Source organism: Triticum dicoccoides, chromosome 2B (assembly GCF_002162155.2).
Source record: "Triticum dicoccoides isolate Atlit2015 ecotype Zavitan chromosome 2B, WEW_v2.0, whole genome shotgun sequence".
In the NCBI taxonomy this organism is placed as follows: Eukaryota; Viridiplantae; Streptophyta; class Magnoliopsida; order Poales; family Poaceae; genus Triticum; species Triticum dicoccoides.
In genome coordinates, this window is record NC_041383.1 from 451,532,620 (window position 1) to 451,557,673 (window position 25,054).

Here is a 25,054-nt window from a genome sequence, read left to right on the forward strand (position 1 = left end):
AGTCCACCATCTGTACCAGCAGCCGACCGCTACAACTTGCTTGATATCAAGGCTTGACATTAATTGTAGAGGCGCATCAGGGAGCAACAGAATATGTTCCATGACAACCCACCCTGATTGATCAACCATCCCTGCTGTAGAGATGAAGTCTCTCAAACAAACGTTACCGAAGTTCCTGTGGCTGAATGCACCGGGAAACGCAGGTGGCGAATATCTTCAGAGTGTTGGTGGTAGATCGGGCAAGCTCCAATAGATCCTATGTGAGGCATGGAGTACGCCAAACGAACTTTAACCCTCTTTGGGTGCGGGCTTTTGGAGGTCGAGGCGAGGTGGTTATTTTGAAAAATTCAATAACCATATCTTGGAAATCCAAAAAATTCTGAAAAAAATTTTACACATTCATATGGATGTATTCTACATGTGTATAAAATCTGATGCTGAAATACATTATGGTGAGAGCTACACAAAAAATAAAATCACAAATTGAAACTGATGAGCACTGTTCACTATTAGAAATGCAGGAATTTTCTTTTTTGTGTAGCTCTCACCATAATATATATCATCCTCCAAATTGCACACATGTAGAATACATCCATACGATCATGTATGAATTGTTTTTCAGAATTTTGTGAAACTTCAAAATATGATTTATTTATTTATTTTACTTTTTCAAAGTAACCACCTCCATGAAAGTCACCTGCCATTGGCATTTTCCTATTTGTCTTCTCGCAAAAAGGAAGTAAATGAATGAGTCAGCCCGCCTCCTGGTCCAAACAAACTTGTGTTTGTTTGGTGGGCTGGGCCGTCCAAATTGACCCAATCAAGAAACCACTAAAAACAATGATGGCAATTTGGCATCCTCTATCGTTGCTAGTTTGACATAGCCTGTCTTCTATAGCAGCCACAAAACTTCACCATTACAACTTGAAAACCAATCCATCCAGTGCCATGAACCTAGAAAGAAGACAATGTATTAGGTTAATTGCAGGAGTTAGGCACGGCAAGTTAGGACCAGTCTCCCCCCGCCCCCTCCCCTGCGTCGTCCCCGTCTCGGGCGACTCGGGCAGCTCTTCAAACCCTAGCCGCCAGGGTCACCACCACGTCCCTCCCTTCCCTCCGCCGCCGCCGAAGGACGCCGCTGGGCTAAGCCTGGGGGCCGACGGCGGTGGCGGAGGCTCTCCTCCCTGGATCGCGTCGGAGGGGGTGGGGCGGGACCTCCACGCGCGTGACGGCGCAGCGGCGATCTGATCCATGGTGGTGCTCCGGCGTGCTCCGGCGGAGGCCTTGGGCGGCGGCGCGGTTACCGGTGGCGAGCCGGCGGCGGCGGCGTGAAGAGGGTGCCGTGGAGGTCCGGGCTGGCCAGATCAGGATCCTGGGGCGGCGGGTGAAGCTCTGGCTTCCCGCGGCGGCATGGCGTGGTGCAGTCCATATCCAAGGCGAATCTGCGTCGGCGATCTCGTGGTTTTGCCACGGATTTATTCCGATCAGAGACGGTGATGAGCGTGCGGGATCGATCTCGGCGGCTCTCGCGGTTTGGCGAGGTGGGGTGGGAGTCCTCCACCCAGGCTCCAGTGGTGGCGCATTCATGCAGTGGCCGGTGTGCCAGGGCTCCTACGGTGGCACTGCTGTTGCGGTTGGTCGCCGGATCTAGGCGGCTAGATCTGGGGCTTTGAAGGCTGTCGAGACAGTGCACAGGTTGTCAGGTGGATTTCTTGGGACGGATCTGAGTGAAAACTTGGTCTTCGGTCGTTGGGCGGAGCCGGTGATGACGATGCCCTTATCATCGTTTCCTTCATGAAGGCATCATCGAGGTATAAATCCCAAACCTACCCAATACCTTCGGGGAAAACCCTAGATCAGTTGATCGGATTACGGCGGCATTCATGTGTCGTCACCCCCTTGCGGGCGGCATTCTTGGAGATGCACTCGGGCTCGAGGGACCAGCAGATGGCTTCTTCAGTGGAGCAGTGTTTCTTTCTACATATTCATGGCGGCGGCTCTTGGCGGCATGGAGCAACGGAGGCTTGGCGTCAGATGTGTGGTGATGGACACGCGCAGGAGGTCGACGTTGTCTGGCGTCATTATGGCGTCGGCGGCAGCTAGACCGGGCAAGGTCGATGCAGCAGTACAACTCTGAAGATGAATTGGTGGCAGGTGGCTGCGGCGGCCTCATACCCGGCAGGCGTCCTGGTGAGGAGCACGCCGGACTGGTGGGTGCCCATACCCGGCAGGCGTCCTGATTGAGTCCTCCGGTCTTAGATGTTAGGTTTGGCTGCAAGGTCTGTTTGGTATTAGGCCCAGACTATCAGCTCCCCTTTATCAACTGGGTAGGAGTAGCGACATATGTTGCTTAGATGGTGGTTTTGGTCTTACTGTTGTACGACTTTGTAAGGTCTTGTGTTAATAATTAATAAAATGGCCGTATGCATCGTCCAGATGCACAGGCCGGAGGTATTCCTTCTTTTTTTAAAGGCACGGCAAGTTGGATTTTATCACTAGTCGTTGTTTACTTAGTGTTATCATACATTTTCTTCTGCCAAAGCTTGTACATTTCATCAAAAATGACCTACTATACTGATTTCGTGCCTTAGTGTCTTACACATTTAATTCATATTTCAGAGACATCGCGTGCACCAAAAACATATGAATTCAGAAAAGGCGTATACAAACGCTCTTATTTTTTTTTACCGAGGGAGTATTAAACTTAGCTCGTAGCGTCTGGATATATAGGTGGCCTTGAAATGGTCCAGACTCCATAGCTTGAGAGGTAGGTTTTAGTTGGTAGGTAGCCCTCGGCACATGCCAGACGAAAACTTTGTTCAGCTTCGCCTCATCACTTCATATTTTGGATTGCTAATACTCGGAACGTAGGCTGCAGCTTTTATACTTTTCAGAGCCCTATGTGGAGAAGATGTGTCTGCTATAAACTGCAGTTTTTGTCTGTTGCTGTCCTTTCTGTACAAGATGATACATGAAAGTTTCTTCTTTCTTCTTCATTATCAAGAACGCATTGACATTCGTAACCATCTAGCTAGAGGAACACAATATTGACTTAGCCTTGAAGTTAGTTAGTTCATGCCAACAAATCTTCAGCCCCAATCGGATCATGGAGCAGAGCACCTCCACATGGCTGGGTGGGCCATAACCCACGGTATTGAACTCTCACTTTTGGTCATGAACCCTACTTGCTTAGTACTACTAGTTTTGTCCGTTGCTAGCATAATTAATCCTAGCTAGCAGGTTACACAAGGGAGGTTATGTTGTTAGGTTCTACCTAGATATAGCTAGCTATAGTAGTAGCTGGTGGATATGTCTGTGGAATGCAAAAATTCTACTCCAAATTTCGAAAATTAAACGAAACTACTATCCATTGGCCATAGAAGGTAGTCTGGGCAGGCGACCAGACCCGCACCGTTATTCACTCGTGGCATTGTCTTTTTTTTTCTTTAGTAGGTTATTGTGGTCGAAGTGAGCCTAGTTTAACTAGTTGGGAGAGTGGATGTACAAACTCAGCACCTGAGTTCAAATCCTCACGAAGACAAATTTAGGTTTCTATTTATTCTTGAGAACCAGCCTTTCTTTGTACTCATGTGATTTATCTTTTTTTGTTGAGACAGTCCGCGAGGCTTTTATTAATTGTGATCAATGTTTACATCCACAAACGAAAGATTACCAGGATTGCCTAACCAAACATGGCGGCCAACCCCCAACTTTAAAACATGCATCGCTAGCCTGTGAGCCTCGAAATTCGAGCTCCTATATTCATGCACAAAGCTACAAACTTCAAAAGTAGAACTATGCTCTATGATTTCATGTAGAATTGCTCCATAATTTGTCGGGCTTCTATTCTTGATGTCACCCACTACAATCTGACAAGCCGATGCCACATGTAGTCTCTGCAAGTTCAGATCTTCAGCAAGTTCATGTGATTTATCTAAAGGACCAGTTTGGCCGTTTGGGTATTAACCAAGATAAAAAATCCTGGTACTCATGTTTAATGGTCCTATGCATCCTTATTGGTGCAGAGGCCGGGGAAGTGAAGTTCTCCCTCATTATAAAGGATTTCACACATATTGTAGATCACCTCCTCCCGACCACCTCAGCACCGCCACCCCAGGGCGGCGCCAGGGGGATCAGATCCCAGCGTTGTCGGGCCCCACCCCATAGCGAAATATCTTGCCATTGCTGCCGCTAGTGTTGGCCCCGGTCGTGGCGGCGCCCGGTGCCAAGGCCCTGAGGCAGGAGGAGGCGGTGGCAATCATTCGAGGCGGCTGATACGTATCCAACATATCTATAATTTTTGATTGTTCATGCTATTATAGTATCAATCTTGGATGTTTTATGTAACTTTTTGTGCTATTTTATATTATTTACTGGGACTAACCTATTAACCCAGTGCCAAGTGTCAGTGTTGTTTTCTGCTTGTTGTTGGTTTTCCAGGAAATCAGTAACAAACGAAGTCCAAACGCCACGAAGTTTTTTGACGATCTTTTTCTAGACAAGAGAGACCCTAGAAGCTTCGGGAGGGGACAAGACGAGAAGTGGGGAGACGACAAGGCAACAGGGCTCGCCTAGGGGGTAGGCGCGCCCTGATGCATTATGGGCCCCATGTGGCTCCGTCTGACCTAATTTGACCCCTATAAATTCTCTAAAATCGGGAAACCAATAGAGAGCCACCCCAAACACTTTTTTCATCGCCGCAAGTTTCTATTCTTTCGCGATCCCATCTGGAGACCTTTCCTGCCGGAGGGGGAATAGATCACAAAGGTCTTCTACATCATCCTTGATGCCTTCTGATGATGCATGAGTAGTTTACCACATACCTATAGGTCCATAGCTAGTACCTAGATGGCTTCTTCTCTCTCTTTGATCTTCAATACAATGTTCTCATCGATGCTCTTGGAGTTCTATTCGATGTAGTCTTCTTTTGCGGTGTGTTTGTTGGGATCCGATGAATTGTGGGTTTATGCTCAGATTATTCATAAATATTAATTGAGTCTTTTCTGAATTCCTTTATGCATGATTATTATAGCACTGTATTTCTCTCTGATCTATCTGTTTAGTTTGGCCAACTAGATTGATTTTTCTTGCAATGGAGAGGTACCTTGTGATGGGTTCAATCTTGCGGTGCTCAATCCCAATGATAGAAGAGACATGACCCGTATTTGAATTGTTTCCATTAAGGATAAAAAATGGGGTTTATTCATATTGCTTGGGTTTACTTTGTCTACATCATGTCATCTTGCTTAAGGCGTTACTCTGTTTTTATTAAATTAATCCTCTAGAGGCATGCTAGATAGCGGTCGATGAGTGGAGTAATAGTAGTAGATGCAGGCAGGAGTCGGTCTACTTGTCTCGGACGTGATTCCTATATACATGATCATTGCCTTGAATATCATCATAACTATGCACTTTTCTATCAATTGCGCAACAGTAATTTGTTAACCCATCGTATGTTATGTGCTCGAGAGATAAGTCTCTAGTGAAAACTATGGCCCCGGGGTCTACTTTTATCATATATAAAAACACAAAAATACCTTGTTGCACTTTTATTTATTTTATTTTATTTCGCAATTTATCTATTTGGCTATCATTATGTGATTTGATCCTTGCAAATAACCGTTGAGGGGATTGACAACCCACTTGTTTGCGTTGGGTGCAAGTATTTGCTTTTTTTGTGCAGGTGCTGCTAACGAGGTTCTGTGTGGTTCTCCTATTGGATTGATAACCTTGGTTCTTAACTGAGGGAAATACTTAACTCTATTGTACTGCTTCATCCTCTCCTTTTTGGGCAAATCCCAACGCAACTCACAAGTAGAAGGAAGAATTTCGGGCACCGTTGTCGGGGAGACATCACCAAAACCTATCAAGTACCTCTGCATAAACTATCTTCTACTTGCTCTTATTCTTATTTGCCTTTTTATTTTACTTTTCCTCTTGGTGTCATCTCTCCCACTTCTATTTCTTTTACAAAAACACAAAAACATTTTTATTTGCTCATTTGCTTGCTTGAAGTTGCTATCTTGTCTGAGTTTGTCATTGAGAAAAGTGTGGATGGTAAAACCCCTAAAGTAGAAATTCCCACAAATTTGGATACAAAAAAAATTGTGACGGGAAGTGGGAACATCATAGGGCAAAACACTATACAGGAATTCTTTAGTTGTACGGGGACTTTGGTTTGCAATGATATTCCTATTCTTAAAAGAACCAATAGTTACTCCAAAGCTATTTCAGCACTTGTTTTTAAACTTGAAGGAAGATTTATGCATACTCATCCCACTTTGCAAAGAATATTTGATACGTCTCCAACGTATCTATATTTTTTTATTGTTCCATGCTATTATATTATCTGTTTTGGATGTTTAATGGGCTTTAATATGCTCTTTTATATTATTTTTGGGACTAACCTATTAACCGGTGGCCTAGTGCCAGTTTCTATTTTTTTTGCATATTTTAGAGTTGTGCAGAAAAGGAATATCAAACAGAGTCCAAACGGGATGAAACCTTCGCGAGGATCTTTCTTGGACCGAAAGCAATCCAAAAGACTTGGAGTTGAAGTCTGGGACTCCATGAGGAGTCCACGAGGCAGGAGGGTGTGCCTAGGGGGGGGGGTAGGCGCGCCCCCCACCCTCGTGGGCCCCTTGTAGCTCCACCGACGTACTTCTTTCACCCATGTATACTCTTATACCCTAGAAGCATCAAGGGGAGCCACGCAACCACTTTTCCACTGCTGCAACCTTCTGTACCCGTGAGATCCCATCTTGGGGCCTTTTCCGACGATCTGCCAGAGGGGGAATCGATCACGGAGGGCTTCTACATCAACACCATTGCCTCTCTAATAAACCGTGAGTAGTTTACCATAGACCTTCGGGTCCATTGTAATTAGCTAGATGGCTTCTTCTCTCTCTTTGATTCTCAATACAAAGTTCTCCTCGATGTTCTTGGAGATCTATATGATGTAATACTCTTTTGCGGTGTGTTTGCCGAGATCCGATGAATTGTGGATTTATGAATAAGATTATCTATGAATATTATTTGGTTCTTCTCTGAATTCTTATATGCATGATTTGATATCTTTGCAAGTCTCTTCGAATTATCGGTTTAGTTTGGCCTACTAGATTGATCTTTCTTGCAATGGGAGAAGTGCTTAGCTTTGGGTTCAATCTTCCGGTGTCCTTTCCCAGTGACAGTAGGGGCAGCAAGGCACATATTGTATTGTTGCCATCGAGGATAAAAAGATGGGGTTTATAATATATTGCTTGAGTTTATCCCTCTACATCATGTCATCTTACTTAATGCGTTACTCCGTTCTTATGAACTTAATACTCTAGATGCATGCTGGATAGCGGTCGATGTGTGGAGTAATAGTAGTAGATGCAGAATCATTTCGGTCTACTTGACATGAACATGATGCCTATGTTCATGATCATTGCCTTAGATATCTTCATACCTATGTGCTTTTCTATCAATTGCTCGGCAGTAATTTGTTCACCCACCGTAATACATGCTATCTCGAGAGAAGCCACTAGTAAAACCTATGGCCCCCGGGTCTCTTTCCTATTATATTACATCTCTTTTATTTACATCGCATCTCATTTACTATTTTGCAATCTTTACTTTCCAATCTATACAAAAAATACCAAAAATATTTACTTTATTATCTCTATCAAATATCACTTTTGTGAGTAACCGTGAAGGGATTGACAACCCCTTTATCGCGTTGGTTGCAAGGTTCTTGATTGTTTGTGCAGGTACTAGGTGACTTGTGTGTCGTCTCCTACTGGATTGATACCTTGGTTCTTAAAACTGAGAGAAATACTTACACTACTTTGCTGCATCACCCTTTCCTCTTTAAGGGAAAACCAACGCATGCTCAAGAGGTAGCACTGTTCTATGAGTTACCTGTTATAAACAAGCCTAAGGCCTTGTACAATGCTAGATGCTTAGAGATGTGCTTAGAAAAATAAACCGGGTTTTTTCTGAAGCACCAATGCCTATTTCTACAGGACAAACGCGTAGTTAAGCGACTACCCTATACAAATAAGCACCGGTGCTTAAGAAAAGCCTGGTTTATTTCTTCAAGCACCTCTCCTAAGCATCTTGCATTGTACAAGGCTTAAGGCTAAAACATAGCTACTCTTATCCTCATGACTGAATTTGATTATATAGTGTGAGAGGCTTGAGAGATCTTTGATTTTTATAATATGAATCATGAACATCCTTTGATAGATGGAATTTTATATGATGAAGATTATATGATGAGATATGTGTTTTGTGATAATCATACTTTTGTTGAAAATACTAAAAAGAAAGTTCCTCCTTTACATACTATCCAAAAAAAATTAAATGGTAGTAATCAACAATATTCTAGGATTGTGAAAAGGAACCAACAAGGGTTTGAAGAAAGTAGCCTTGAGAATGCTAAGATTTTAGTAGATGATGTGTTTCCCATTGTTTTTGAAAGGCCGCCTGGTAAACACACATCCCAAGATGCAAAAAATAAAGATGACAATACTTGAAACTATGCATTACGCCTAACTAGGGGCGTAAAACAATAGCGCTTGTTGGGAGGCAACCCAATAGCTATCTTTATTTTTTCTTTTTTCTTCTATATTTTTTGGTGTCCACACAATTATGCTTATGTTATGATTGTGTTTTTTGTTTTAATTAATGTTTGTGCCAAGTAAAGCCTTTGGGATGATTTGGTTGATAGTTCATCTGATTCTATGAAAAAATGAAAAAAATGCGCCTAGTAGAAGAATTTTCTAAATTCACTGGAAAGTGAGAAAATTCTTAATTTTTTACACATGATTGATATATAAATTTCCCACGTTGTCCTAACTTTTCAAAAAAATGGAGTAACATAAGTATTGTGTTTGTTAAGATCATTACAAACTATTCTGTTTTTGACAGATTTTGTTTTTCTTACATAGTTTGCTTGTTTTAATGAACCTATGGATTGTATCGGGGGGTATAATTCATGGAGAAGCTAGAATACAATAGGTATTATGCAATAATTAAATATAAATGGGTTGACAACAGTACCTAAAGTTTATGATTTGCTTGTTATACTAACGGATCTCACGAGGTTTCTGTTGAGTTTTATGTGATGAAGTTTTCAAGTTTTGGGTGAGATCACGATGGATGAAGGAATAAGGAGCGGCAAGAACCTAAGCTTGGGGATGTCCAAGGCACCCCAAGGTAATATTCAAGGACAAACGAGCATCTAATCTTGGGGATTCCGTGGATGGCATCCTCTCTTTCGTCTACAATCCGTCGGTATATTATTTGGAGCTATATTTTTATTCATCACATGATATGAGTTTTGATTGGAGCATCGTGTATTATACGAGTCTTTGCTTCGTTTGATTTATAGTTTTCCACAATCATCTTTGCTGCACACACCTTTTGATAGGGACACACATTTATTTGTGGTTTATTAGAATACTCTATGTGCTTCACTTATATCTTTTGAGCTAGGCAGTTGCTTTAGTGCTTAACTTATATCTTTTAGAGCACGACGATGGTTATATTTTAAAGAAATAGATGTACCTCTCATATTTCACTTATATCATTTTGAGAGTCTAACAAATAGTAATGTCAATATGCACGGGTTATGAAATTGGTCCTGATATGATAGGTATTCAAGAGGGATATAATAAAAACTTTCATGTAGATCACTAAAGATGATAAGTTTGATTCCTTGCAATAGTTTTGAGATATAGAGATGGTGATATGTGGGTTGTACTAGTGAATAATTGTGGTTTAGTAAGAATATTGGTCTTAAGGTTTGTGATTCTTAAGCACGCATGTATAGTCTCCCGCTATGCTAAGAAGTTGGGGCATGATTTATTATTGAGTGCCTTCCTTTGTGTGAAGGTCGGGGTGCACGATGGTTAACTCCTACCAACCTGCCCCCTAGGGGCATGCGTAGTAGTACTTTGCTTCAAGGTCTAATAGACTTTCACAATAAGTATGTGAGTTCTTTATGACTAATGTGAGTCCATGGATTATACTCACTCTCACATTTCCGCAATTTGCTAGCCTCTTCGGTATAGTGCATTGCCCTTTCTCACCTTGAGAGTTGGTGCAAACTTCGCCAGTGCATCCAAACCCCATGACATGATACGCTCCGTCACACACAGGTCTCCTTATATCTTTCTCAAAACAACCACCATGCCTACCTATCATGTCATTTCCATAGCCATTCCGAGATATATTGCCATGCAACTTCCACCATTCCGTTATTATGACACACATCATCATTGTCATATTGCTTTGCATGATCATATAGCTGACATAGTATTTGTGGCTCAGCCACCATTCATCATTATCATACATGTTACGCTAGTATCATTGCACATCCTGGTACACTGCCAGAGGCTTTTATATAGAGTCATATGTTTCAATTTTATCGAGATCTAATATTGAGTTGTAAGTAAATAGAAGTGTGGCGATCATCATTATTAGAGCATTGTCCTAGTGAGGAAATAAATAAATAAAAATACAAAAATAGGAAAAAGAGCCCAAAAAAATGAGAGGAAAAGAGAGGCGGGGCAATGTTACTATCCTTTTCCACACTTGTGCTTCAAAGTAGCACCATGTTTTCATATAGAGAGTCTCCTATGTAGTCACTTTTATATACTAGTGGTAATTTTTCATTATAGAACTTGGCTTTTATATTCCGATGATGGGCTTCCTGAAATGCCCGAGGTCTTCTAGAGTAAGCAAGTTGGATGCACACCCACTTAGTTTTCAGTTTGAGGTTTCATACACATATACTCCCTCCGTCCCATAATATAAGAACGTTTTTGACACTAGTGTAGTATCAAAAACGTTCTTATATTATGGGACGGAGGGAGTAGCTCTTAGTGCATCCGTTTCATGGCAGTCCCTACTCCTCGCATTGACATCAATTGATGGTCATATCCATAGCCCGTTGATTAGCAACGTTGATGTTAGACTTTCTTGTTTTTTGTCTTCTCCATATTAATATCTACCACCGCATTCTATTCCACCCATAGTGCTATCTCCATGGCTTGCGCTCATGTATTGCGTGGGGGTTAAAAAAGTTGAAACGCATTAAAAAGTATGAACTAATTGATTGGCTGACACCAAGGTAGTGCATGATTTATATTCTATGTCAAGAAGATGGAGCATGACAAGGCTACATGATTTTGTAGGGACATCGTTCTTTAGCATTTATGTTTTGAAAGGCATGATTGCTTGTTGGTATGCCTGAGTATTCATGTCTTTATGTCAAATTATAGACTATTGCTTTGAATCATTCGGATCTTAATATTCATACCATAAAAGAAAGATTACATGATGAACATGTTAGGTAGCATTCAACATCAAAAATTCTGTTTTTATCATTTACCTACGCGAGGACGAGCAGGAGTTGAGTTTGGGGATGCTTGATACGTCCCCAATGTATCTATAATTTTTATTGTCCATGATATTATAGTATCAATATTGGATGTTTTATATAACTTTTTGTGCTATTTTATATAATTTTCTGGGACTAACCTATTAACCTAGTGCCAAGTGCCACTTGCTGGTTTCTGCTTGTTTTTGGTTTTCTAGGAAATTAGTACCAAACGAAGTCCAAACGCAACAAAAAATTTTGATGATTTTTTTCTAGACAAGAGAGACCCTAGAAGCTTTGGGAGGAGACCAGACGAGAAGCAAGGAGATGACAAGGCAACAGGGCATGCCCTGATGCCTTATGGGCCCCACGTGACTCCGTTTGACCTAATTCCACCTCTATAAATTCTCTAAAATCGGGAAACCAATAGAGAGCCACCCCAAACACTTTTTCTGCCACTGCAAGTTTCTATTCTTCCACGATCCCATCTAGAGGCCTTTCCGGTACCTGCCAGAGGGGGAATCAGTCATGGAGGGCTTCTACATCATCCTTGCTACCTTTCGATGATGCGTGAGTAGTTTATGACGGACCTACGGGTCCATAGCTAGTAGCTATATGAATTCTTCTCTCTCTTTGATTTGCCTTCCGATGATACAATGTTCTCCTCGATGTTCTTGGAGTTCTATTTGATGTAATCTTCTTTTACGGTGTGTTTGATGGGTTCCGATGAATTGTGGGTTTATGATCAGATTATTCATGAATATTAATTGAGTCTTTTCTAAATTCTTTTATGGATGATTATTATAGAATTGTATTTCTCTCCGATTTATTCACTTAGTTTGGCCACTAGGCTGATTTTTCTTGCAACGGGAGAGGTGCTTTGAGATGGGCTCAATCTTGCGGTGCTCAATCCCAGTGACAGAAAGGGACATCACACATATTTGTATTGTTGTCATTAAGGATAAACAGATGGGGTTTATTCATATTGTTTGGGTTTACTTTGTCTACATCATGTCATCTTGTTTAAGGCGTTACTCTGCTTTTATTAACTTAATACTCTAGATGCATGTTGGATAGCGGTCGATGACTGGAGTAATAGTAGGAGATGGAGGCAGGAGTCGGCTACTTGTCTCAAACGTGATGCCTATATACATGATCATTGCCTTGAATATCTTCATAACTATGCACTTTTCTATCAATTGCCCAACAATAATTTGTTCACCTACCATATGTTATGTGCTCGAGAGAGAAGCCTCTAGTGAAAATATGGCCCCAAGTCTACTTTTATTATTTAAAAAACACAAAAATACCTACTGCACTTTTCTTTATTTTATTTTGCTATTTATCTATTTGTGACCACTACAAGATTTGATCCTTGCAAAGAACCGCCGAGTGGATTGATAACCCCCTTGTTTGCGTTGGGTGCAAGTATTTGCTTTTGTGTGTGCAGGTGCTGCTAACGAGGTTCTGTGTGGTTCTCCTACTGGATTGATAACCTTGGTTCTTAATTGAGGGAAATGCGTATCTCTACTGTACTGGCTCATCCGCTCCTTTTTTGCGAAATCCCAACGCAGCTCACAAGTAGCAGCGGACAGGGCACCTCAGGATGGGAGCTTTGCACCATGGCTAGGGCAGCTCCTTGACCATGCGGCAGCAACCGACGACCCCATGGTTGGTGCTGCTACTGATGGTGGGCATGGCGGTGGGTGCAAATCTGGATCCTGAAGGAAATATGCCCTACAGGCAATAATAAAGTTGTTCTTTTATATTTCCTTATTCATGATAAATGTTTATTATTCATGCTAGAATTGTATTAAACCGGAAACTTGATACATGTGTGAATATATAGACAAAACACCGTGTCCCTAGTATGCCTCTACTAGACTAGCTCGTTGATCAAAGATGATTAAGTTTCCTAGCCATGGACATGAGTTGTCATTTGATAAACGGGATCACATCATTAGTGGAATGATGAGATGGACAAGACCCATCCGCTACCTTAGCATAATGATTGTTCAGTTTTATTGCTACTGCTTTCTTCATGTCAAATATATATTCCTCTGACTATGAGATTATGCAACTCCCGGACACCAGAGGAATGCCTTGTGTGCTATCAAACATCACAACGTAACCGGGTGATTATAAATATGCTCTACAGGTATCTCCTAAGGTGTTTGGTGGGTTGGCATAGATCGAGATTAGGATTTGTCACTTCGAGTATCAAAGAGGTATCTCTGGGCCCTCTCGGTAATGCACATCATATGAAGCCTTGCAAGCAATGTGACTAATGAGTTAGTTGCGGGGTGATGCACTACGGAACGAGTAAAGAGACTTGCCGGTAACAACATTGAACTAGGTATGAAGATACCGACGACCAAATCTCGGGCAAGTAACATACTGATGACAAAGGGAATAACGTATTTGACATTGCGGTTCGACCGTTAAAGATCTTCATAGAATATGTGGAAACCAATATGAGCATCCAGGTTCCGCTGTTTGTTATTGACCGGAGAGGTGTCTGGGTCATGTCTACATAGTTCTCGAACCCGTAGAGTCCGCACGCTTAACGTTCGATGACGATATGTATTATATGAGTTATGTGTTTTGGTGACCGAAGGTTGTTTGGAGTCCCGGATGAGATCACGGACATGACGAGGAGTCTCGAAATGGTCGAGAGGTAAAGATTGATATATTGGAAGGTGGTATTCGTACATCAGAATGGTTCCGGAGTGTTTCGGATATTTATCGAAGTACCGAGGGGTTACCGGAACCCCTCGGGGGAAGTAATGGGCCTTATGGGCCATAGAGGAGAGGCAAGCAAGCCACGAGGAGGTGGCGCCCCCCTCCCACGGGGAGTCCGAATTGTACAAGGGGAAGGGGCGCGGCCCCCCTTTCCTTCTCCCTCCCCCTCTCCCTCTACTTCCCTCTTTGCCCCTCCGTTAGAAAGGAAGGGAGGGGCCGACTAGGGCTAGGAGTCCTAGTAGGACTCCCCCCACTTAGGCGCGCCCTAGGCCGGCCCTCCTCCCTCTCCTCCTTTATATATGGGGGAAGGGGGCACCTCAAGGCAGATCAATTATCTTAGCCGTGTGCGGTGCACCCCTCCACCGTTTACTCCTCCGGTCATATTATCGTAGTGCTTAGGCGAAGCCCTGCACGGATCACATCACCATCACCGTCACCATAGCGCCGTGCTGACGGAACTCATCTACTCCCTCGACCCTCTACTGGATCAATAGCTCGAGGGACGCCATCACGCTAAACGTGTGCAGAACTCGGGGGTGCCGTACGTTCGATACTTGATCGATTGAATCGATAAGACGTTCGACTACATCAACCGCGTTAAGCTAACGCTTCCGTTTTCGGTCTACGAGGGTACATGGACATACTCTCCCCCTCTCATTGCTATGAATCTCCTAGATAGATCTTGCGTGAGCATAGGAATTTTTTGGAAATTGCATGCTACGTATCCCAACAGATCCTACCTAGACCCAGCGTTGATTCTTCACGTGGATAGTCAGCGGCGTGATGAGGGCCCCAGTGAGGGGATGGAGGATCTCCGCTGGAGTATTAGCACTGGCATACGTCTTCGTGGTGAAGCTCCGCGCGGTTCCTGCCAGCCGCGAGATCGGGACAACACGACTTCTGGTGAAAACCGCGCCAGACTGTGGTCTTGGCGGATGATGATGACGTCTCCAACGACGTTTCCTTCTTGATGCGTTGTTGTTGCAGGTCACGTCAACTCGATCGGGATGTTCCGGGGGAAACCCTATGATACGTCCATTTTGCATCATGTTTTCCTACTGTTATTTATAATGTTTTTATGCATAATAATGCTTTATGGAGTAATTCTAATGACTACTCTCATAATATGCAAGGTTTACACAAAGAAGGAGAATGTCGGCAGCTAGAATTCAGGACCTGGAAAAGCTACGTCAAAGTTACCTATTCTGCACATCTCCAAATGAGCTGAATATTTATGGATAATTATTTTGCAATATATGAAAAATATTGGAGCAAATAACTACCAGAGGGGGCCCACCAGGTGGGCACAACCCACCTGGGGGTGCCAGGGAGCCCAGGAGCGCCCTGGTGGGTTGTGGCCTCCTCGACCCACCCCCGGTGCCCATCTTCTGGTATATAGGTCATTTTGACCTAGAAAAATCAAGAGGGGACTTTCGGGACGAAGTGCCGCCTTCTCGAGGCGGAACTTGGGCAGGAGCACTTTTGCCGGGGGAACTTCCCTCCCGAAGGGGGAAATCACCGTCATCGTCATCACCAACAACTCTCCCATCTTTGGGAGGGCCATCTCCATCAACATCTCAACAACACCATCTCCTCTCAAACCCTAGTTCATCTCTTGTGTTCAATCATTGTACTGGAACCTTAGATTGGTAGTTGTGGGTGACTAGTAGTGTTGATTACATCTTGTAGTTAATTACTATATGGTCTATTTGGTGGAAGATTATATGTTTAGATCCATTATGCTATTTAATACCCCTCTGATCTTGAGCATGATTATCATTTGTGAGTAGTTACTTTTGTTCTTGAGGTCATGGGAGAAGTCATGTTGCAAGTAATCATGTGAACTTGATACGTTTTCGATATTTTGATGATATTTATGTTGTGATTCCCTTAGTGGTGTCATGTGAACATCGACTACATGGCACTTCACCATCTTTGGGCCTAAGGGAATGCATTGTGGAGTAGTTATTAGATGATGGGTTGCTAGAGTGACGGAAGCTTAAACCCTAGTTTATGCGCTATTTCGTAAGGGACTGATTGGATCCAAAAGTTTAATGACATGGTTAGATTTTATCTTAATACCTTTCTAGTAATTGCGGATGCTTGCAATGGGGTTAATCATAAGTAGGAGGTTTGTTCAAGTAAGAACATCACCTATGCACCGGTCCACCTGTAATGCCCCGGACACACCCGTCGGTGGTCGTTACTCCTGGCGGGATCTAGACTGGCCCCACAGATCAATACTAGCCTTTTCTGCACACTTTGTCCTCACTCATGCGCACCCGGGAGCAACTTCCTAGTCGGTCACCCATCCTAAAATTAGTCCAAGCTAAGCACACTTGACTTTGGAGTTCTTTCCGAATGGGCTCCCGGAAAAGAAGGAATTCCTTATTGATATGAGTAATCTATCATCCCTAATAAGCCAGGCTATCACATAACTTGTAACGCCCCGGAGACACCCGCCGGTGGTCGTTACTCCTGACAGGATCTAGACTGGCCCCACAGATCAATACTAGTCTTTTCTGCACACTTTGTCCTCACTCGTGCACACTCGGGAGCAACTTCCCGGTAGGTCACCCATCCTGAAATTACTCCAAGATAAGCACGCTTAACTTGGAGTTCTTTCTGAATGGGCTCCCGAAAAAGAAGGAAATCCTTATTCATATGAGTAGTCTATCATCCCGACTAAGCCAGGCTATCACATACACCCCCACTCAGAGGAACCGACGTCCTGTCGGGCCATAGGAACGTTCCCTCTTGGCACATACGTCTGTGCATCTAGTCCGACACATGTGCCATGCCGTGTGCCACGACAGGTCACAAACATCATGACCAACATGATTGCGCACCTGTCTGCAAACATCCGTGTAACCGCGAGGGCCGGCTCTGATACCAACTTGTAATGCCCCAGACACACCCGCCGGTGGTCGTTACTCTTGGAGGGATCTAGATTGGCCCCACAGATCAATACTAGTCTTTTCTGCACACTTTGTCCTTACTTGTGCGCACCCGGGAGCAACTTCCCGGTTGGTCACCCATCCTGAAATTACTCCAAGCTGAGCACACTTAACTTTGGAGTTCTTTCTGAATGGGCTCCCAAGAAAGAAGGAATTCCTTATTGATATGAGTAGTCTATCATCCCTAATAAGCCAGGATATCACACTACCCACATATCAAATTATCAAAGTAGCGAACATGAACCAAACCAAATGATGAAAGTGATATGATGAAATTCCCATGTGCCCTCAAGAATGCTTTGCTTATCATACGAGACCGTTTTGGCCCGTCCTTTGACACAAAAGGATTGGGCTGCCTTGCTACACATTATTTATCGTTACCGTTACTTGCTCGTTACAAATTATCTTGCTATCAAACTATCTGTTACTGACTATTTCAGTGCTTGCAGAAATACCTTGCCAAGAACCACTTGTCTTTCCCTTCTGCTCCTCGTTGGATTAGACACTCTTACTTATCGAAAGGACTACGATTGATCCCCTATAATTGTGGGTCATCACCCTACATCTGGGGTCTACTAGATTGGATGATGACGGCGCCTTTAGTGTCTTTCTCCCTCCCGGGGGCATCATTTTAGAGCAAGTGCTGGCTGTAGGGGACAAGAGGAGGCGCGGTGTTACATCTACTGCAAGGTCGACGGCGTGGCATGGCACTGTGGAGTTTCGGCAACGGGCACGTGTGGATGGATACGTGTAGGATGGTGGCATGGTCTGGCATTGTGGTGGCGTCGACGGTAGGCCTGGCAAGGTCAGTGTGTCAGTACCTCCTCTAGAAAAAAAATCAATGGAAGACAGCGGTGGCGGCCTCTGAGAGTGTGTTGGACCGGTTTGTGACCCAATCCCGACATTGTGGCTTGGATGGGGCATCCTACTTTAGAAGTTAGACTGGTGTGATGTCTGTTTGGTATTCGGCTAGGACATTCGGCACCCCTTCATCAAGGGGATAGGATTAGTGACAGGTGTTGCTAAGATGGTGGCTTCAGGCTTACCGATGTATTATTTTGTAAGGTCTTTGTGAATAATTAATAAAATGGTTGCATGCATCGCTCAGATGCGGAGGTCGGACGTATATCCTCCTTTTCTAAAAAAGTTATTGTGGTCGATTGTTTTGTTCTCTTTAACTGTGTTGGCTTGGGCTTTAATTATGTTCAGTGGTGTTTTCTTTTTTGTTCGTATATAATTCTTGGGATGGTATTTGTTCTAAGAGACGATATTTGTTTTAAGAGGAGAGTAGATTTTTTGGGTGTGTGGTTATGATGTCCTTATACATTGTGGTCGTTGTGTGAACACCTTATGAGCTCATATTCTATGATGAAACCATTGAATTGCTACTATATTGTTCACATGGACCGCCACACGAACCTCCCGCTCTCTCAGCTCGGCTCCCTGCTCCATTCGCCCGCTTAGAATTTTCTTTCGCTCGTTCCACTACTATCTTATGAAAAGCCGACTAACTTTTTTAACTTCTTTAATCAAAAGATGTTTACATATTTTAAAAATGTTACAAGTTAAAAACTATGATTTTAAAAAATTCATGAGTATTTTAAAAAATCATGGATTTCAAAAAATATTCACAATTTTGAAATAAAGTTCACTTATCTAAAAAAGTACACAAGCATAAAATATGTTCATAAACTTTAAAAATATGCATGAATTCTAAAAGTATTCATGAATTTTTTAAAAAAATCTTGTGGATATTTAGAAATGTTCACAAATTTTAGTAAATGTTAAACAGAAATTTTAAAATAGAAAAGAGATGTGATGGCGTGCAAGACACACATGGTTGTATGGGTATTCCAATAGCTATCACTATCAACGAAGAGCATATGAGAATATTAATTTTGTATTGTGCCTTAAACAAATAACAGATTGGTTTGCAACAAGAGTACCAAAAACCATAAAAGTAAATAACATAAAATAAAGTTGTTGAAAATATATGGTTCGTCATCTGCAATGGAGAGGTTAGGCGTGGAGAAAGGTTAGATCATGGTGTAGATAAATGTGCCAATGCAACGGTACAACTAGTTACCTTGTATCACGATTTTAGGGCGTAGACTGTTTGTTCTATAGGCAGTTCTCCTTCAGTGGTCAAGTACATAGGAGATCCTGGATTGCCCGAGACCTCATGTGATGGGATCGTGTGCTTTCCTTTTCAGCCACTTAGGCATTTGCATTTTGTCTCATTTGAGTCCTATTTATATCTATTGATTCTTTATAATTGTTTTTGTAATGTAACCGGCGATCACCCGCGGAGCCTCTTGGAGCCCAAAGGGGGCCACGACCCCCCCCCCCCTTTATAGAATTGAAAAGAAACAGTACTAAGCATTGCATTCGGCCCAGCCCATTGAATCGACAACAACAACACCTCTCCCACAATAGCACCAACGCACGCTCGTCTCTGTTCCTTTTCCTCCAAACCGACAGAACCTCTCTCTTTTGCCCAAATATCCATGGATGAAACCTTCTAGGTGTACCTTTCTAGGTCTTGGACTAAATAGCCAAAGTACCAAGTGCCAACCGCCACAGTAGGCCAGCCCGTCGCACGGGGTTAGTGGTTACCAACCACCGTCGCCCACCACCCCTCCGGGCCACCGCAACTAGCGTCGGCTGCCCACCCCTTCTCCTTCTCCTTGTCGGGTGTTGGCTGGCTAGCTGCTTCGCATTGTTGTTGCCTTCTGATTGTTGAAGGTCAAAGGACACGAGCAAGACTGCAGCTGCAAGTGACTGAGAGAAACCAAGGTATGTTTCAAAATCAATGGAAGAAAAATGATTCAGTGTTTTTTAAAGTTTTATAGCCTAATTGCCAAAGCATCCATGTTTTTTGTGCTATATACATCAGTAATGAAGTAGGGGTTGGGATCATCTATGATTATTGTGCTATGCTTTCTTTAGTAGCATTGGCCATGTTTCGATTCATAGAATAGATGACAATGCTTTTTGAAATTTTTATCTCATGTAACAATAGTGAAACAACAAACAATGGTATCCCTTTTTTTAAAAGAAACATAGGCTAGGAAAGTATTGAACAAGAACAACCATCAGATCACACCTTTACCAATTTTCTAGCATTGGTAGAATTTGTGGATCAAAGGCGACAAGAAGATGAATATGAACTAGAAGATGAACAAGATATACATTTGTATGTTGGTGTTACCATGTATGCTTTTGAAGATGAACATGAAGATTATATATGTATGTTGGTGGTGAACTGGAATTTGTGGATCAATGGCAACACTACTTCCAACTAGCTATGTTGGTGTTACCATGTATGTATATAAACAAGAGAGTATAGATACATTTATATAAGTTGTATATTATGTTCCGGTTAATGTTGTGAGACTGTGAGCCACATCCGTTTCGGTGCAAAATTTCCTTTTAGTTTGAACCCCCCTTGGTTGCTTTTCACACTCCACCACTGCAGATGATGTAATATGCGGCGATGTATATCCATGTATGTATGGTTTCAAGATGTATCTTGCGAGTGAAAAACGAATGCGTTCATGTTCCATGATTGGCAGTAATGCGCTAAACTTGGAATAGTTCTGCATCTACGGCCTTAAAGGTGAGCTGCGTGAACATGGGAATGATGAATCATTGACAACACAAATGTTCAAATAACCTATTACATGCATCATCAGATATGACGATAGGTCAAGCATTCTCCACGTCTCATGTGGCAAATGCCTTTGGCACTTCAACCGTCTGAGGTGAGACACACTCACAGGTGGTTGCCCAAAAAGATGTGTCTGGGATGCATGGGATTGACGCTTATCGTGAACAAAAAACATGCTTCAGGCAACCATACCTCCAACGGGTTACCAAAAAACCTGTTGGAGATGTGGTCTATCTCCAACGGTCTGGTAATCGTCCGATGGATCAAGACATCACTAACCCATCACCTCTGACATGTGGGGAAGCTGCCATAGATAGGATTTTTGGACCAAAGGTGATGACATGTTCTGTACTAGGGTACTAGCTAGTGAGACATTTTTTGCGGGAAAAACTTCTGATCTATTCTTCAACTGTCAAGGTAGTACAAAGAACACCAGTAGTAAAAAATTACATACAGGTCTGTAGGCTACCTAGCAATGACTACAAGCACTGGAGTGAGCCGAAGGCGCACCGTTGTCATCGCCCCTCCCTCACTAGAGCCGAGCAAACTATGTTGTAATACATAGTCGGGAAATCATCGTGCTAAGGCCTGGCCATGGGGTGAAAGAACCATGGACTAGTTTTCAAGCTTAGATTTCTTTTTTATTTCATGTATTCATACACCTTTATACAAGTTTTCATACAGTAGCAATTTATAGATTGTTTTTACATCATAATGAGTTATTACATCACGGGGTGAAAAAACCGTGGACTAGTTTCAAGTGGACCATCCACTTGAAACTAACCTGCGGTTCTTTCACCCAATGATATAATAAATATCATCATCATCATCATATCATTAACAACTTATCATCATAATACATCATTGTCATATAACACCTCCTCATGATCATCATTTTCATCAGTGAGACATCATATAGCAAGTTGGTCACTAGTCATAATCACAACTCCTCCTCCTCATCATCATCATCAACTCTAACACATTGTACCACATAATAACACATTGTACCGGACCTACTCCTCTCTAATAGGACATACTACACTCTCTTAGGTAAAATAGCATAAAACAAGATAGGCACTGACTCTCCATTATGGAGAATGGAGATTATCCTGTCTCTAATTCTTGCGCGTCGCACAATGTTGCTTCCAAGTACCTCCCTACGACTGACCATACATTGTTTCCAATCTTTGATTGTCATGTCTTCATCGGTTTTAGAAATCCGGTATGAACAGCTGTGATGCGTAGGATGACCTGGTCGTAATCTCATAACATCAAGGCAACATTTCGGAAACATCAGATGAGGCACACAATCCTTCGGGATTTACTGTTGAAGAACATAGTAATAATTTCATAGTTAGCAATGTAGTTTAGTTTTAGAAGAATTTATGAAAAAGATGCACAGATGTCGTAATAGTCAAAAATCTTACCATTCCATCTCCATGGATGTTACCGTAGTTCAACACATGCACTAGTGGCACGTATTGACTATAATGTGCAGGAGTTTGATTATAGATATTGTAATTCTCAAGATCATTAATAAATGAGATCAGATGATTTTTCTCCTAATAAGTTAATTCTGCACCATCGGTGTAGTAGGTTCTGTCTGCCATCTTCCTCACATTCTTTGAAGAATGAAAATAAGCTATCAATGGAAATAAGCTATCAACTATTTTGAAATAAACAATATAAATTACTTAATAACTATGTTTGGGAAACTCACATAGCGGTAGAATTGGAAGCGTATCAACAAGGAGCCAATGTCCATATTGTCTTCCTCGATGTCAGGATCACCAAGATCCATGGTGACAAGCATAACCTCATGGAAATCATATGCATTGCAAAGTGCTTCCCAATTCGGGCAATCAAAATGGGATACGCTCACAGAATTGTATAGATATATAGGAAAATCAAAGCCATGATGGGTCTTTAGGTGAACTATCTTTGTTTCCATCTTTTCATGATCTTCAAAATCCATCCTCTCCAAGAAATAGCGTCTTGCATGGCATGGGATAAGCTAGTCGAATTGTAAAACACGAAAATTACACGTTGAAGAAGAAGAAATCGAGCTTAATTACGAAAAAAACACTTTGCGTCATGGCGTACCGTTTCAACATCAAAGGTCCCCTGGAGCTTAATGCTGAAGCGCCGACCTTCTACCAAGTGAGGCCTGTCGCAGAAACCCCGGTTGTCGTTTCACTAGGAGCACTCTACGAGACTTTGGTCGTCCGACTACATTTCCTATGTTCATAATTCAAAGATTAAACTTCTAAATTCAATATATGTACTACAAAAACTAAATTAGATCATTATTATTCAGCACGGGTTGACTATCGGTCCGTCGAGTCTTTTTTTTTTTGAAAATTCTCAGCTCACGTGGTGTATATATTCGACTGTCGGTTATGGTCACTCCTCCCTTCGTCCCCGAGTGCATTAAACCAAAATGTCTAGAACAGGGAACGAAGGAGAAACGACCCCCACGACAACAGTCGACATTCTTCTTCTCTCATATATGGTGGACACACTCCCTCACCGATTTTTCAACCGTCGGTGATGGTCGTTACTCCTCCTTCCCCTAGTGCATAACAAAGGTATAGCACAAGGAGAAGAAGGAGAAACGACCCCACGACAATAGTCGGGATTCTTCCTCTCTCATATATGATGCAGACTTTCCCCTCACTCATTTTTTGATTGTCATGTATGGAGCCTCGACAGACTTAAAGTCAACCCGAAATGTCGTTTAATTATCTTTCTAGAAAATCTAGGCCACTCGATATTTCCTACGTATTCTAGCACAAGTCATACCAAAATTCATGGAAAAATCCAGCATGACCTTTGCTAAAAAATGACATATCGAGCGCCTGAAATTTGCCGGAACGAAAATTAATCAACACTCCGGCAAAACATAGGCCACTCAGAGGTGTTACCTGCAAACATGGCCACTTGGGCAAGCACATATCCGATTTGCATTCAAACTTGATGGTCATGGCACTCAAACTTGATGTTCATTGCATTTCAATGGTTAAAAATATGAACAAAAACATTTCAAAATATCTTATAGGACTCATATTGACATGGAGATTTGGCTGGTCTTACCTTGAGGTCAGAGGGGGTCCGTGACGGGGACGACAGTGGCAACAACATGGAGATTTGGCTGCAAAAACAAAATATAAATAAAAACATTATTATCCTCATCTTAGGACTTAGTGAAACCCCTATAAGCTATCAACCAATCAAATGCATATGCCTTGCATAGTGCTCTCTAGTTTGAGCATTCAAAATAGGAGTAGTTCTCCAATTTGAGCATTCAATAAGCAAAACTAAATCATAAAATAAATTAATTATTCAAATTAGAATGCATTCAATAGGCAAAACTAAATCATCTCTTGCGTCCGTACATCGTCAAATATTATCACTAATACAACTCGAATAGTATCATACATATAACCTCACTAATACAGCTAAAACCCTAGCGAACGACGGGTATTGGCCCAGGCGGTGGACACACAAAGAGAAGGAACCATCACAGGATCATAGCTCCAGTGAGATCCCTGAAGAACTTGCCAGGTATTGGAGAACCTGCCCTCCAACGCAACCATGTAGTGACGGATGTGCTCGTCCTCCTCGCTGACACAGTGACGTACCACCTCCACGGGGGCCTCTAGCCTCTGCACCATCACTGGCCCACGCGACCACCACCAAAGAAGGTTCGGGTCAATGACGGGCTGGCTCCTCACCAAGTTGCGCCCCCCAGAAGGTAGCACATCCCAGTACCAGCCCAACGGAGCCCAGTCCCGGACATGGCCCCTCTGGTCAAGCAGGCCTCCTTCGCCGAGTCGACGACGAGGATACGGGATAGGCATCATCAACGTCGATGTGGGAATAATTGCTTTAACTAAAAAACAAACTAGTTCTAATAGTTTTCTTACTAAAAATAAACTAGTTCTATTAATTCAACTAGTTCAACTAAACACTTACTATAAATAAAAATAAACTAGTTCTTACTAAAAATAAACTAGTTCTATAGTAAAATTTTAATTAGATCATCAAATCTCATATACCTAAATTTTCTTACTAAAAATAAAATAGTTGTATTAATTCTACTAGTTCAACTAAGCACTTACTATAAATAAAAATAAACTAATTATCACTAAAATTAAACTAGTTCAACTAGTTCTATTAATTTTCTTACTAATTCTATTAGACAGTTACTAAAAACACAGTAAAAAAATTACATTATACAAGAACAATAAAAAAGAGTTTAGGGTTTAGGAGAAGGAGGGAGGAGGGGGCGGCTGGAGGAGGAGGGAGGAGGGGGCG